At 40.0% G+C, this 13,932-nt stretch overlaps 1 protein-coding gene and 1 long non-coding RNA gene across 2 annotated transcripts in view; both read left to right on the top strand.

Annotated features, from left to right (window-relative positions):
- The window catches only part of TMEM165 (transmembrane protein 165), a 31,363-nt gene that overhangs the window by 2,920 nt on the left and 14,511 nt on the right, over positions 1-13,932 (top strand). The gene's annotated exons all lie outside the window — the stretch shown is intronic.
- LOC140711988 (uncharacterized) lies at positions 3,731-13,596 on the top strand. Its single transcript, XR_012093343.1, has 3 exons — positions 3,731-5,435; positions 7,353-9,172; positions 9,497-13,596. It is a non-coding gene; the product is annotated as an uncharacterized lncRNA (long non-coding RNA).

Below are 13,932 nucleotides of genomic sequence, written 5' to 3'. Positions count from 1 at the left end.
TTTGAAAGGCTGGGTAGAAGTATTTGCATGTCAAGTTTATATCAGCTTTTAAATACCTTTATGGAAAAACTGGCTGTAAAATAAACTCAACCAGGAAAAAAAAACAACAACCCTTTTTTTAAGTGTCTATCCAACATTTTTTTTTTCTTTAAGTTGCAAAGGGATCCACCAGATGGAATTACGAAAATTCAGCTTTTATTATCTGCTGGATATGATGTGATTTTGTAACCATTATTGGATTGGTGTTGATTTAGACAATTTAGTTTTAGCTGACTATATGGTTAATTCTGGGACTCCTATAAAGTTTTTTTTTTTTTTAAAAGAGAGAAGATCAAAAGCACTGAACTCATGAGTAATAAATAACCCATGATAACAGAGAGGTATAATGGAGTGATGTCAGAGGTGTACAAGAAGTGTGAATCATTTAACATGTGAAGCCAGGGTCTTTAGTCCACTTGCGGGGGGCAAAGTAGTGAGTGGGCTTCTCCATCTTTTCCCCTCTACCTGCCCTGCTGTCCCCAGGCATATGCTTAGAAGTGGGGCTCCCATTTACACTGCCCTGCTTGTCTCTCCTGGGCTCCGCTGACCCTGTTTGACATGTCCACTCCAGGAATTGAACTGAAATGCTGATACATGAACTTTACTCTTAGTGTTCATCTTTTAGCCCTGTCATTTACCCCAGTATCACATTATTTTAAAACAATCACTATTTTGGATTAAGTTAATTGTGTGAGAGAGAGATTATGAATATGTAACTTTGCAGGTATTTTGTTGAAGTTTTAGTCATACTGGGATTTTTAAGATAGAAATAATGGTAGGTGTAGAGCTACTAATATCCTTTTTAAGAAGCTAGGAAAAATCTAGCCTTGCAAAATGCCACAGTGGTAGAAACAGTGTCCAGTAAACATGTTAAATGGTCTTAAGGATTCTTGTCTTTTAAAGTTTTATTTAATTTTTTTTATAGAGACAAGGTGGTCTTGTAGCTCATAACTCATTGTAGCCTCCAGCTTCTGGACTCAGGCCATTGTCCTGCCTCAGCCTTCTGAGTAGCTGGGAAGGGATCCTTGTCTTTAAAACTAGGGGTGTGGAGGGAAGGGTGGGTATAATATAATATGATTTTTCCCTTTAATATTTTCATATGTTGGTGATTCATTTTAGTTATACATTTATTTATTATTGTTTATTCTAATTTTGTATTATAGTAGAATATAATTGTCTTGTTGTCTTCCTTTTTTTTTTTTTTTTTTTAAGAGACCAGGTCTCACTATGTTGCCCAGCCTGCTCTCAAACTCCTGGGCTCAAGGGATCTTCCCCTCTTGGCCTGCCAAAGTGGTGGGATTACAGGTATGAGCCATCATGCCTGGCCTTGTCTTGTTTTAATTATATTTTTATGTAACTTTTTGATACTGCTCAAGTATGTTTTTCTCTATCTACAGTACTCACTATGCTGAAAGATTTTTCTTTCACATGTTTTCTAAACTATGTAATATAAGTGTCATTTGCTTCTTTTGTCCACCTGATGGAGGTAAGAAATGATCCAAGTAGTTTAACAGCCATATAAGCAAGAGTTGAACATGTAAGTTTCAACGGATTTGCTTTGCAACTACATGCAGTAGATCTTTTAAGAGGGTAGGATATTTAACTATAACCTTTTTTGTGCCACTGTGTGAGAGTGGGCTTCTGAAAATGGAGCGGGGAAGCATCTCTCCTTGGTTAGTAGGCATTCAAGTGGAAGATAATGTTATAAAAACCTAGTTGTATCTTATAGGGTGTTAAAAGCAAGGTGACTGAACTTCTAACAGGGCATGCTACATTGAGTATGTACTTTTCTCTATAATTAGGTTAAAAAAAAGTTGGTAAGTAATATGAACTTACAGTCATGATTAACCTCCAATTTACAAACCCATGATAAAAAGTGTTGTTGATTACTTGGATCCTATCTTTTCTGCAGTTTATGTTTCTAGTGACTTAATATGTTTTTTTTTTCTTATTCCTTCCCTGGGCAGAATATGTAATATAAGAAACATAAGTCCTTTTAGTTAAGGGAGATCAGAGATTTAATAAAAGTCATTTATACCTTATTGCATATTCTGGAAGTCCAAAGAAGAATGACTCTGGTTGCATAGCACTTTTAATAAAGCCACAGGCTGGGCGCGGTGGCTCAAGCCTGTAATCCCAGCACTTTGGGAGGCCGAGACGGGCAGATCACGAGGTCAGGAGATCGAGACCATCCTGGCTAACACAGTGAAACCCCGTCTCTACTAAGAAATACAAAAAACTAGCTGGGCGAGGTGGCGGGCGCCTGTAGTCCCAGCTACTCGGGAGGCTGAGGCAGGAGAATGGCATGAACCCGGGAGGCGAAGCTTGCAGTGAGCTGAGATCCGGCCACTGCACTCCAGCCTGGGCTACAGAGGAAGACTCCGTCTCAAAAAAATAAATTAATTAATTAAATAAATAAATAAAGCCACAGAATCATTACCTGACCCAAGTGCCAGTTCTTGTTACCATATTTTTACTTTACTGTTTTTGGTATTTCATTTATTTATTATGTTTCAGCTGTGAGAGTACCTTCTACAAAACATTTTAAACTTCTTTCTATTTTCATTAAGTTGCAGTCCCACTCCACCCAGTCCAGCCTCCTAATTCTAACCTCTGTACAGCTAAGATTGAGGCCATCAGTTATCAGGACACCTGCTCATAATTACCTTCTCAGAAGGTAATTATATTAATACTGAATTTATTTAGTGGTGTTCTGTTATCAAAAAGCTCATTAAAAAAAAATCAGTGAAGACTGGGCACAGTGGCTCACGCTTGTCATCCCTGCACTTTGGGAGGCCGAGGTGGGTGGATCACCTGAGGTCAGGAGTTCTAGACCAGCCTGGCCAACATGACGAAACCCCATCTCTACTAAAAATGCAAAAAATTAGCTGGGCGTGGTGGTGCATGCCTGTAATCCCTGCTTGAGAATCCCAGGAGAATCGCTGGGACCCAGAAGGTGGAGGTTGCAGTGAGCCGAGATTGTGCTGCTTACTGCACTCCAGCCTGGGCAACAAGAAGAAAACTCTGTCTTTAAAAAAAAAAAAAAGAAAAAAAAATCAATGAAACTAAACACATTTAATAAATTTCAAGTGCATAAATACATTACAAAACAATAACATTCATAAAAATAAACATTCATTAAAACAGAAAAGATAATTTTATAACAAAATAATTATTAAATATAAATTCTAATATAAATTAACAAGTAACATTAGTAAAGTATTTAAAAATAGTGAAACCATTCACAAAAATACACAATAATGAAAATTAAAATATTTTATCTTTATTTTATTTTATTTTATTTTTTGAGACAGAGTCTCGCTGTGTCGCCCAGGCCGGAGTGCAGTGGCCGAATCTCAGCTCACTGCAAGCTCCGCCTCCCGGGTTTATGCCATTCTCCTGCCTCAGCCTCCGGAGTAGCTGGGACTACAGGCGCCCGCCACCTCGCCCGGCTAGTTTTTTGTATTTTTTAGTAGAGACGGGGTTTCACCGTGTTAGCCAGGATGGTCTCGATCTCCTGACCTCGTGATCCGCCCGTCTCGGCCTCCCAAAGTGCTGGGATTACAGGCTTGAGCCACCACGCCCGGCCTAATATTTTATCTTTAATGACATCCTTCTAAATCAGGTTTATGTGTGGTGTCATTGTTTAAGTGCATGTATATATATTATATATAAACATATAAAATATATATAATATATAACATAATATATAATATATAATATTTTATATATATATATATTTTTTGAGACAGAGTCTCACTGTCACCCAGGCTGGAGTGCAGTGGCGAGATCTTGGCTCACTTCAACCTCTGTCTCCTGGATTCATGCAGTTCTCATGCCTCAGCCTCCAGAGTAACTGGGACTACAGGTGCATGCCCCAGGCCCAGCTGTTTTTTGTTTTTATAGTAGAGATGGGATTTTGCCATGTTGACCAGGTTGGTCTCAAGCTCCTGACCTCAAGTGATCCTCCCACCGTGCCTCCCAAATTGCTGGGATTACAGGCATGAGCCACTGTGCCCGGCCTAAGTGCATATATTTTTTTGTGCACATTTTTACAACTTTTAAAAAAAGCTTTTTTTTTTTGTTTTGGAGACAGAGTCTTGCTCTGTCCAGGCTGGAGTGCAGTTGTGGGATCTCGGCTCACTGCAAGCTCCGCCTCCCGAGTTCACGCCATTCTCCTACCTCAGCCTCCCAAGTAGCTAGGACTACAGGCGCCCACCACCATGCCCAGCTAATTTTTTGTATTTTTAGTAGAGACGGTGTTTCACTGTGTCAGCCAGGATGGTCTCCATCTCCTGACCTCATGATCCGCCCGCCTTGGCCTCCTAAAGTGCTGGGATTACAAGCGTGAGCCACTGCACCCAACCCCTAAAAAAAAGCTTCTTTTGACTTAATATTAGTAGTGCCCAGGAGACAGTTCTAAGCAAATTGTAAGCATTTTCTTCTGACTCCTTTATCTTCAGATAATCTCACCTGTTGTTTGATAACTTATTGAGCAACTTTGTTTTTGTTTTTTTTTGCAGGGACATCAGTCTTTTTCTTGGTAGCAAGCTGTAGATTTTATTTCAAAGAAAGCATCTTCATCTTCTCTAGTTTCATCATGTATAGATGAAGATTCCGATGCAGGTATCTGTATCAAATTTCAATACAGTCACATTTGTGTTCATTTGAACTCTAGAACTAGAATAGGAATTACTTTTTTCTTTGATTTTCTTTTTCTTCCTTCTCTTGAGGATCATGAAAGTATAAAAGAATACTTTCTAAATGAGGGTACTGTTTTCATTGTTTTTTTTACAATTTTTAAATTTGGAATTAAAATTTTAACTAGAACAGAGTTTTTATTAAGCAAGTTTTTTTAAAAAAAATCTAAGTTGTTAATCCTGCTCTCAAGATGTAAATAAGGTGTGTTTCAGACATTATTAAAACACAGAAATAGTGGTATTTGTACCAAAACCCTAGTATCTCATTACTTACCATTATGTAACACTGTATAACTGAATAGTGGAATACCAAAATTGGAATTGCACACTGCATCTAACCCTGTATGCATCGAAGTATTTTCTTCTGTGCCCGTACTTTCTGCCTTTTTAATGTTTTGGACAAAACTGTCACCCTTTGCGTACCTCCTCTCTGTGTCCACGTTCCTATTCTGTTCCCTCAGTGCCTTTATTTTCTCCCTTCCCATTGCTTCCTTTATGTCTTCTGACACGTGTTCGTATGTTCCTCCGATTTTGGAAAAGAAAAACGTCATTCGTTTAATCTTACTTATTAGTTTCTTTTCTTTCTTTTTCTTTTTATTTTTTGAGACGGTGTCTCGCTCTGTTGCCCAGCCTGGAGTGTAGTGGCACAGTCTTGGCTCACTGCAACCTCAGCCTCCCGAGTAGCTAGGACTACAGGTATGTGCCACCACACCTGGCTAATTTTTTTTTTTTTTTTGGTACTTTTAGTAGAGACGGGGTTTCATCATGTTTGCCAGGCAGCTCTCGATTTCCTGACCTCAGATCTGCCCACCTCGGCCTCCCAAAGTGCTGGGAGTGCAGGCATGAGCCACCATACCCAGCCATATTAGTTTCTTCAGTTTTATAAACCAAACTTCTGACTAGGGGATTTGCTGCATTTTCACTTTACTTTAGTCTGTTGTTATCTGGCTTCAGTCCTTGACTTTTTTTTGAAATTCTTTTTTTATTTTTTTATTTTATTTATTTATTTATTTATTTTAATTTAAAGACAGGGTCTTGCTCTGTTGCCCAGGCTGGAGTTCAGTGGCACAGTCATAGTGTACTGCAGCCTGGAACTCGTGGGCTCAGGTGATCCTCCCACCTCAGCCTCCCAAGTAGCTGGGACTGCAGGTGCATGCCACCACATCTGGCTAATTTTATTTATTTTATTTTATTTTTTTCTGTAGGTGAGGTCTCACTATGTTGCCTAGGCCGGCCTCGAATTCTTGGCCTCAAGCAATCCTCCTGCCTCGGCCTCCCAAAGTGCTGGGATTATAGGCATGAGCCACCACGAATTCCATTTTTTTTTTTTTTTTTTTTTTTTTTTGAGACGGATTCTGGCTCTGTCGCCCAGGCTGGGGTGCAGTGGCCGAATCTCAGCTCACTGCAAGCTCTGCCTCCTGGGTTTACGCCATTCTCTTGCCTCAGCCTCCGGAGTAGCTGGGACTACAGGCGCCCGCCACCTCGCCCGGCTAGTTTTTTGTATTTTTTAGTAGAGACGGGGTTTCACCGTGTTAGCCAGGATGGTCTCGATCTCCTGACCTCGTGATCCGCCCGTCCCGGCCTCCCAAAGTGCTGGGATTACAGGCTTGAGCCACCGCGCCCGGCCAAATTCCATTTTTTGAAGGAAACTTGTAAGTTAGCAAATTGCTAAATCCAGGGATCTTTTTCAGTTCTCATTTGACACTGTTAGTTCTCTACTTTTTAAGAATCCATCTCAGGTGTATGAACTTGGAAGAATAATGAAGCCCGTTTGACCTCAGTTTTCTTGTGTTAAAACTTAAAACAGCTCTTAAGTTTTTTTGAGTATCAAATATAACAATATGTCTGAAAATATCTGGCATCTAGTTAGTAGCTCAAAACTAACCTGACAGTCTGTGATACTTTAGTTGCTGCCTGGCTCTCGAAATATCTAAAATAGTTTTTTTTTTCCTATTTTTTTCCTCCCTCCATCTTCTTTAAATAAAGACATTCTCTAAGGCACATATTTTGAACTTTATCTCTTTGCCTTATCTGTTGGAAATCTCATCTACTTGCAGATCTCCAGCTGATAATTTTGGGCTGCCAGCAACCAGATACAGTACGTCCTCACTTAATGTCATTAATAGATTTTTGGAAATTGTGTCTTTCAGTGAAATGACATCAAATCATGTCATTTTAATTCAGTGTTGTTTCATTATAACATGGATTAGAAAAGAAAGTTGGTTTTCTTTTACATCATTTCACTTAAAGTTGCATTGAGGACATGGAGGCTGTCAACCTTGAGCCTACATATCTTGAAGCTGTCCTAGGCTAAACTCTGGTGATCCATTTCCAATAACCTCTTCCAAATCTTCATTTGAAATGCTTTTTATCATCCCAAGTGGAATGTATATGAAACTAAACCCATTGTTTTTATTCCCCTTTCACACATACCTTTTAAGAGTACTAAATACATACTAGCGTTTTAAGGGTACTAATATTTCTGCCAACCAGTCAGAAAACCTCACCACCATCCTTGATTCCCCCAGCCCGCCTACATTTTTTAAAGGTCTAGTGGTTTTTCTTTCCATCATGTGCAGAATTTTTTCCTTCTCTTATTTGTCCTTAACACAGGTTTCGTGCAGCTGACCTCCTGATTGATCCAGTGGCTGGTATTCTCCACTCTGCCCTGGTAATTGGTCACAGTGCCTTGATTGTGTTTATGTGTTACACAAAATATGTAAGGACTTCCCTCTTGCCTCTGAGCTTGTCCGCAAACAGCTTGTCCACAAACATGAAGGATTTCAGGCCCGGTTTATCTTTCTAATCTTGCCCCAACCATTCTTCTGATGGTTTACTTCCTGTTCTCAGAACATGCCTGTATTCTTCCACATTGTCAGTGCAGAGTAGAGGTATATGCAGGAAAGGTGTGATGTATTTTCTTTCTTTTTTTTTTTTTTGAGACGAAGTCTCGCTCTGTCGCCCAGGCTGGAGTGCAGTGGCTGGATCTCAGCTCACTGCAAGCTCCGCCTCCTGGGTTTACGCCATTCTCCTACCTCAGCCAACTGAGTAGCTGGGAACACAGGCGCCCGCCACCTCGCCTGGCTAGTTTTTTGTATTTTTTATTAGAGATGGGGTTTCACCATGTTAGCCAGGATGGTCTTGATTTCCTGACCTCGTGATCTGCCCATCTTGGCCTCCCAAAGTGCTGGGATTACAGGCTTGAGCCACCGTGCCCGGCCGATGTATTTTCAAGTTAGCTACTCCATGAGTGACTAGTACTGAATCCCTCTGAAACTTCCAAAGAGGCTTATGAAATGAATCTTAGAACCAGCTTCCATATTGGTTGCCCCACAGCTATTAACTCCCCACACTTCCAAGTAGTGAATGAGTAAGTACAGAGCAGTGCTTTTTGGTTGGACCTGCTCGAAGCCGGTCACAGCTTACACGAAATTGATCCTTCATAGCTGGCATAAGATGTTGGGTCAAGAGGTTTTTGAAATGGTGCATAGCATGTGTCTTATAATGGTGTGAAAGTTAAAAATTCCAGAAGATACAGAAGAATGTAAAGTGAGAAGTTATGTCTCTTTTCCTTTTTTGTATTCTAGAAAAAGTTTGCCAACCCCTGTTCTAGTCATTCTGGTTCCTTTCCTGGAAACATTCGTCATTAACTTGTTTCTTGAGACTTGGTGTGTATTTATGATACTTACACCGTCCACATACACACATACTTAGTGTATACTTTTTCTCAACTTCAGAATATCTTAATGATTTTCTATATTAGTATATAGAATATTCTTATTATTTTTTTAGCTCTATAATATTGTTATGTGGATCTACCATTTATTTAACTAGTTTTCTATCAATGGACATTCAGTTGTTTTTTTCTTTCTCTTTGTTTGGAGACAGGGTCTCACTCTGTTGCCCAGGCTGGAGTGCAGTGATGTGATGATCTCTGCTCACTGCAACTTCCACCTCCTGGGCTCAAGCGATCCTCTCAACTCACAGCCTCCCAAATAGCTGGAAACTACAAGTGTGTGCCACCACACCCAACTAATTTTGTATTTTTTGTAGAGACAGGGTCTCACTTTGTTGCCTAGGCTGGTCTTGAACTCCCGGCTGGGCTCAAGGGCTCCACCCATCTCCCAAAGTGCTGGGATTACAGGCATGAACCACTGAGCTGACATTTAGTTATTTTGTCTCTTTATTACAAATGATAGCATTACATTTATACATATTTGTAATCCAAAAAGGTCAATTTCTTGAGTGTTCCTATCTTGAACTTTTTTCTGTAATAGGCCTCCCATACTCATTGCCCACAAGTTTGCATCAGTTTTATTGTAGTGGGTCAGGATTGTTAAGAGCTAGAGTTGCTGGGATAGGCCTTTCTCAAGAGGTTCTACTTGAATTGGACCTTGAGGAATCTAGATGAAGAGGGGGATAATGAAAAGGAGGTGGGGGCCGGGCGCGGTGGCTCAAGCCTGTAATCCCAGCACTTTGGGAGGCCGAGACGGGCGGATCACGAGGTCAGGAGATCGAGACCATCCTGGTTCACACGGTGAAACCCCGTCTCTACTAAAAAATACAAAAAACTAGCCGGGCGAGGTGGCGGGCGCCTGTAGTCCCAGCTACTCGGGAGGCTGAGGCCGGAGAATGGCGTGAACCCGGGAGGCGGAGCTTGCAGTGAGCTGAGATCCGGCCACTGCACTCCAGCCTGGGCGACAGAGCTACACTCCACCTCAAAAAAAAAAAAAAAAAAAAAAAAAAAAGAAAAGGAGGTGGGAAGGGAAAAAGGACTGTGTGGCCAAAGTCTTGTGGTTAGCAAAAGGCTGGCATGCTTTTGAGCTGCACTGCCCAGCACTCTACCCATGAGCCATGAGTACGTGTGGCTGTGAGCACTTGCTATGTGGCAAATCCAGAGTTGAGGTGTGCAGTGAGTGAGTACCCACCAGGGTCTGAAGACTTAGTATGAAAAAAAGAATGTTACAATAGCTCAGTAGTTTTAAAAATACTGCTTGTAATTTAAATAGTAGCATTTTGAATATATTGGGTGAAGTAAAATGTTATTAAAATTTTTACCTGGTTTTACTTTTAAATACATGGCTACCAGAAAATGTAAAAATGCATTATGTGGCCCACCTTTTTGGCTGCATGGTTTTTTGTTAGACTCTGCTCTGGCTCATGCTTCAGGATGGAGAAGCAGGTTCAATTGGGGAACCTGGTATGTGCTTCAGTGCGAACTGTTGGATAGTTACCGGAATCAAGTATTTGGTATGAAAAAACCATTATGTTTCTTAAAACAGTAAAGTAACGTGAAATTAGTTTCAGGAAGATTCAACTGTTCATATTTTGTAGCACTGCAAAAACTAATTGAGTACTTACTGTGTACTGAGCACCGTCCTAAAGGGCTTTATTCATTTAATCCTCACAGCAACCCTTTGAGACATAAGTAGCCCTTATGTTATAGATGAACTTGAGTCTTAGGGAGGTGTACCTACTGGCCCAAGGTCATGCCATAACTGATAATGCTTTGGCTATGAACCCAGGCAGTCTGATTCCAGAGCCTATACACTTAACCACTACACTGTGTCCCTGTGAAGGTGAATTAGACAAAGATGATGATCCTTGCACATAGCAGTGAAGGAATGGTAATGGATCACTTTCTAATCCTGTTAATATTTTAATTTAAAAAAATCTTGTGTCTTCACAGTACCTTGATACTTTTCGTTTTTAAGTTCTTGTCACCATGGTTGGTTGTATGATTTTGGCCACCCAGGACCAGCATAGTATGTAACAAGCTTTAAGTTTATTTTGCTTGTGTTTCGTGTATAGGAAAGTTTTAAGAATATGTAGTTTTTTTAAAATTTTGTTTTGTTTTACAGTCATGCATCACTTAATGATGGGGGTGTGTTCTGAGAAATGCATTATCAGGCAATTTCATTGTTGTGCAGACGTCCTAGAGTGTACTCAACACAAACCTAGATGTATAACCTGCTACACACGTAGGCTAAACAGTATAGTGTATGTCTCCTAGGCTACAAATCTGTACAGGGTGTTACTGTATTAAATACTGTAGGCAGTTGTAACATCATATATATATATAAAAACATAGAAAAGGTACAGTAAAAAATTTGGTATTGTAATCTTATGGGACTACTGCTGTATATTCGGCCCATCATTGATCAAAATGTCGTTATGTGGTGCATGTGGGTACTCTTAAAGCAAATTTTATTTTATCCCTACATTTCACAAAGGAACAGAGATGAAATAATGTGGCTGAGGTTTCATGGCTGGGAATTATAAAACCATGAGACTATGTAGCTTTGATCACTATTGTGTTTGATTTAAAAAGTAAACATTTTGTGTTTGAGCTTAGAGCTAAGTGATCATAAATGGTGTATATTTATTCCTAAAATTTTTCTGGGATTTCAGATCCTGAAATTTTACACTAACCTTTAAAAAGCATATTCAGGAGGAAAATGTGTCAGAGCCAAATTGAAATTTGAAATGCCTATATATATATATATATATATATATATATGAATTCTTAATATTGGAAGAGAAAGGAAGTTGTTGTTTTGAGAAGGGAGCTTGCTCCGTCACCCAGACTGGAGTGCAGTGGTGCCATCATAGCTCACTGCAGGAAGCTCATTTTTAAAGGACCATCCATGTAGATGGAACCAAAATAGTAGTGGAGAAGCCCTTAAAATGATACTTGCTTAATTAATTAAACTTAATTCATTAAGAGGTAGCTGTCAAGGCAGCTTAATTAAAATTAAAATTAACCATTTTGTTAAATTTGTTAAATTTCTCCAGTATTTAGCTCAGAGGTCTAGTCTTAATGGTAATGCTTAAATTTTTCTCATCTTTACTGTGGAATTTTGGAATCAGGTTTATGTTATGTGTTAAGGAATGACATGCACACTAAGAATTTACGATCGTATTCTTATCTCTGACTAGGGCCTTTGTAATAAATCTGTTTTTACCCTGTCCAAAATGACTATGTTCTTGGGTTTCTTTTTCTTTATCTCTTGGGTTTCTAGAGATTCATAAGCTTTAAAATTAAAAATAAGCTATTAGGATTGGAAGAGACCTTTGGAAGTGGTTTTTCTAGCTCAGGGCATCTCAGTCTGGGAACTGTTGACATTTTGGATACATCATTCTTGGTTGTGGAAGGACTGACTGTCCTGTGCATTGTAGGATGTTTAGCAGTGTATCTGGCCTCTACCCACTAGATGCCAGTAGTTCCCCTTTGATTGTGACAACTAAAAATGTCTCCAAACATTGTCAGATGTCCCCTGGGAGACACAATCGCCCTGGTTGAGAACTGTTTGTCTAGCCCATTTCCCGGGAGTGGTGGTTTCCTTCTCTGGAACTCAGACATTGAGAAGAGAAGGGTATTTACCACCTCCTCTAGCAGTCCATTCCAACTTCAGGTGCCTCTTTGGAGATAGAAATCTCTCCTCTCTGTTAAGCTAAAACCTGCCATCTGTAACTTTTTAGTTCTGCCTCTTAGGACCATATACATTGGATAGATTCACATATACACTTTCCCAATTATTGGAACATGATACCCTGTCCTTCCTGGTCCCCCATGGGGTTGTTTTAGAGCCAAGTCAGCACACTTTGTAGTTGCCAGAAAGTAAGTATTTTAGGCCATGTATTTACAGGCTACCAGTCTCTGATGCATAATCTTCCTTTCCTTCCCTCCCTCCTCCTTGCCTTCCAGCAACCTTCCCTCCCTTTCTCTTTCTTCTTATTTCTTGTAACCTCTTAAAAATGTAAAAAAAATTTTTTTGTTCTTACAGGCTGGGTTTTGGCTTCAGTAACTTGCCATCCCTGGTTTTAGAGTCTTTGACATCTCTGCTAATCTTCAGAAGGCAGTGCAGTGCCTTAGAACTGTGTATAGAACTTTGGGGAAGGTCTGAGCAGCATAGAATAACATTGGACTTGTCACTAACTCCTTCAAGCGAAAAGCTTACTGCTTTTTTGTAGCTTGTCACATTTTCAGCATAATGACAGCCAAGACACTGGTTTGTCTTTTTCATTAGCCACTGTACCTTCCCCTCCCCCACTTTTTTTTTTGAGACTGAGTTTCACTCATTGCCCATTGTGCAATGGCACGATCTCAGCTCACTGCAACCTCCGCCTCCCAGGTTGAACCAATCTTCCCGTCTCAGCCTCTCAAGTAGCTGGGATTACAGGCTCCCGCCACCATGCCCGGCTAATTTTTGTATTTTTAGTAGAGATGGGGTTTCATCATGTTGACCAGGCTGATCTGGAACTCCTGACCTCAGGTGATCCACCCGCCTCAGCCTCCCAAAGTGCTGAGATTACAGGCGTGATGTACGGTGCCTGGCTAGGCCACTTTACCTTCTAAGATATTTTTAGACTTCAGCATAGGACCATCCGTGTAAACAGCTGTATTAAACTTGTCTTAGCTGGAACCAGCTCTCTATACCCTGCTGAGGTTTGTGGGTCTTAATTTGTCCTTTAGAGTGTTAATGAAATTTTTCTTAGCTTCATGTCATTCAAATATTTAATAAACCTACCTGGGTCTTTCACGTAAGTTACTAATACAAATTTGAATGAGACATAGCTAATAACTAAATTTCAAATCACAAATGCCTAACAAAAAGGTAATTTTGGCCAGGTGTGGTGGCTCACGCCTGTAATCTCAGCACTTTGGGAGGCTGAGGTGGGTGGATCACTTGAGGTCAGGAGTTCAAGACCAGCCTGGCCAACATGATGAGAAACCCCCTCTTGACCAAAAATACAAAAATTAGCTGGGGGTGGTGGTGCATGCCTATAATCCCAGTTACTTCTGAGGCTGAGGCAGGAGAATCTCTTGAACCCGGGAGGTGGAGGTTGCAGTGAGCCAAGATCGCACCACTGCACTCTGCACTCCAGCCTGAGTGACAGAGTGAGATTTTGTCTCAAAAAAAAAAAAAAAAAAAAAAAAAAAATTAATGGATATAGCAGGTCTGTACTCTGTTCTTAAAATTGTTTTGGAGAATTTATTTATATATATATATATGTATCTGCATCATACATGTTTAGTATCCTCAATCTAAAATCACAGTGTTCCAGAATCTGAAACTTTTTGAGCACTGACATACTCACATGAAACGCTCAATGGAACATTTTGGATTTCTGGATTAGGGATACTCAACTATGATACAAATATTCCAAAATCTAAAACAATCCAAAATTT

This window comes from Chlorocebus sabaeus, chromosome 7 (assembly GCF_047675955.1).
Source record: "Chlorocebus sabaeus isolate Y175 chromosome 7, mChlSab1.0.hap1, whole genome shotgun sequence".
Lineage (NCBI taxonomy): Eukaryota > Metazoa > Chordata > Mammalia > Primates > Cercopithecidae > Chlorocebus > Chlorocebus sabaeus.
Note: the sequence above shows the minus strand (reverse complement) of the source record. Positions and strands in the feature narration are given on the sequence as shown.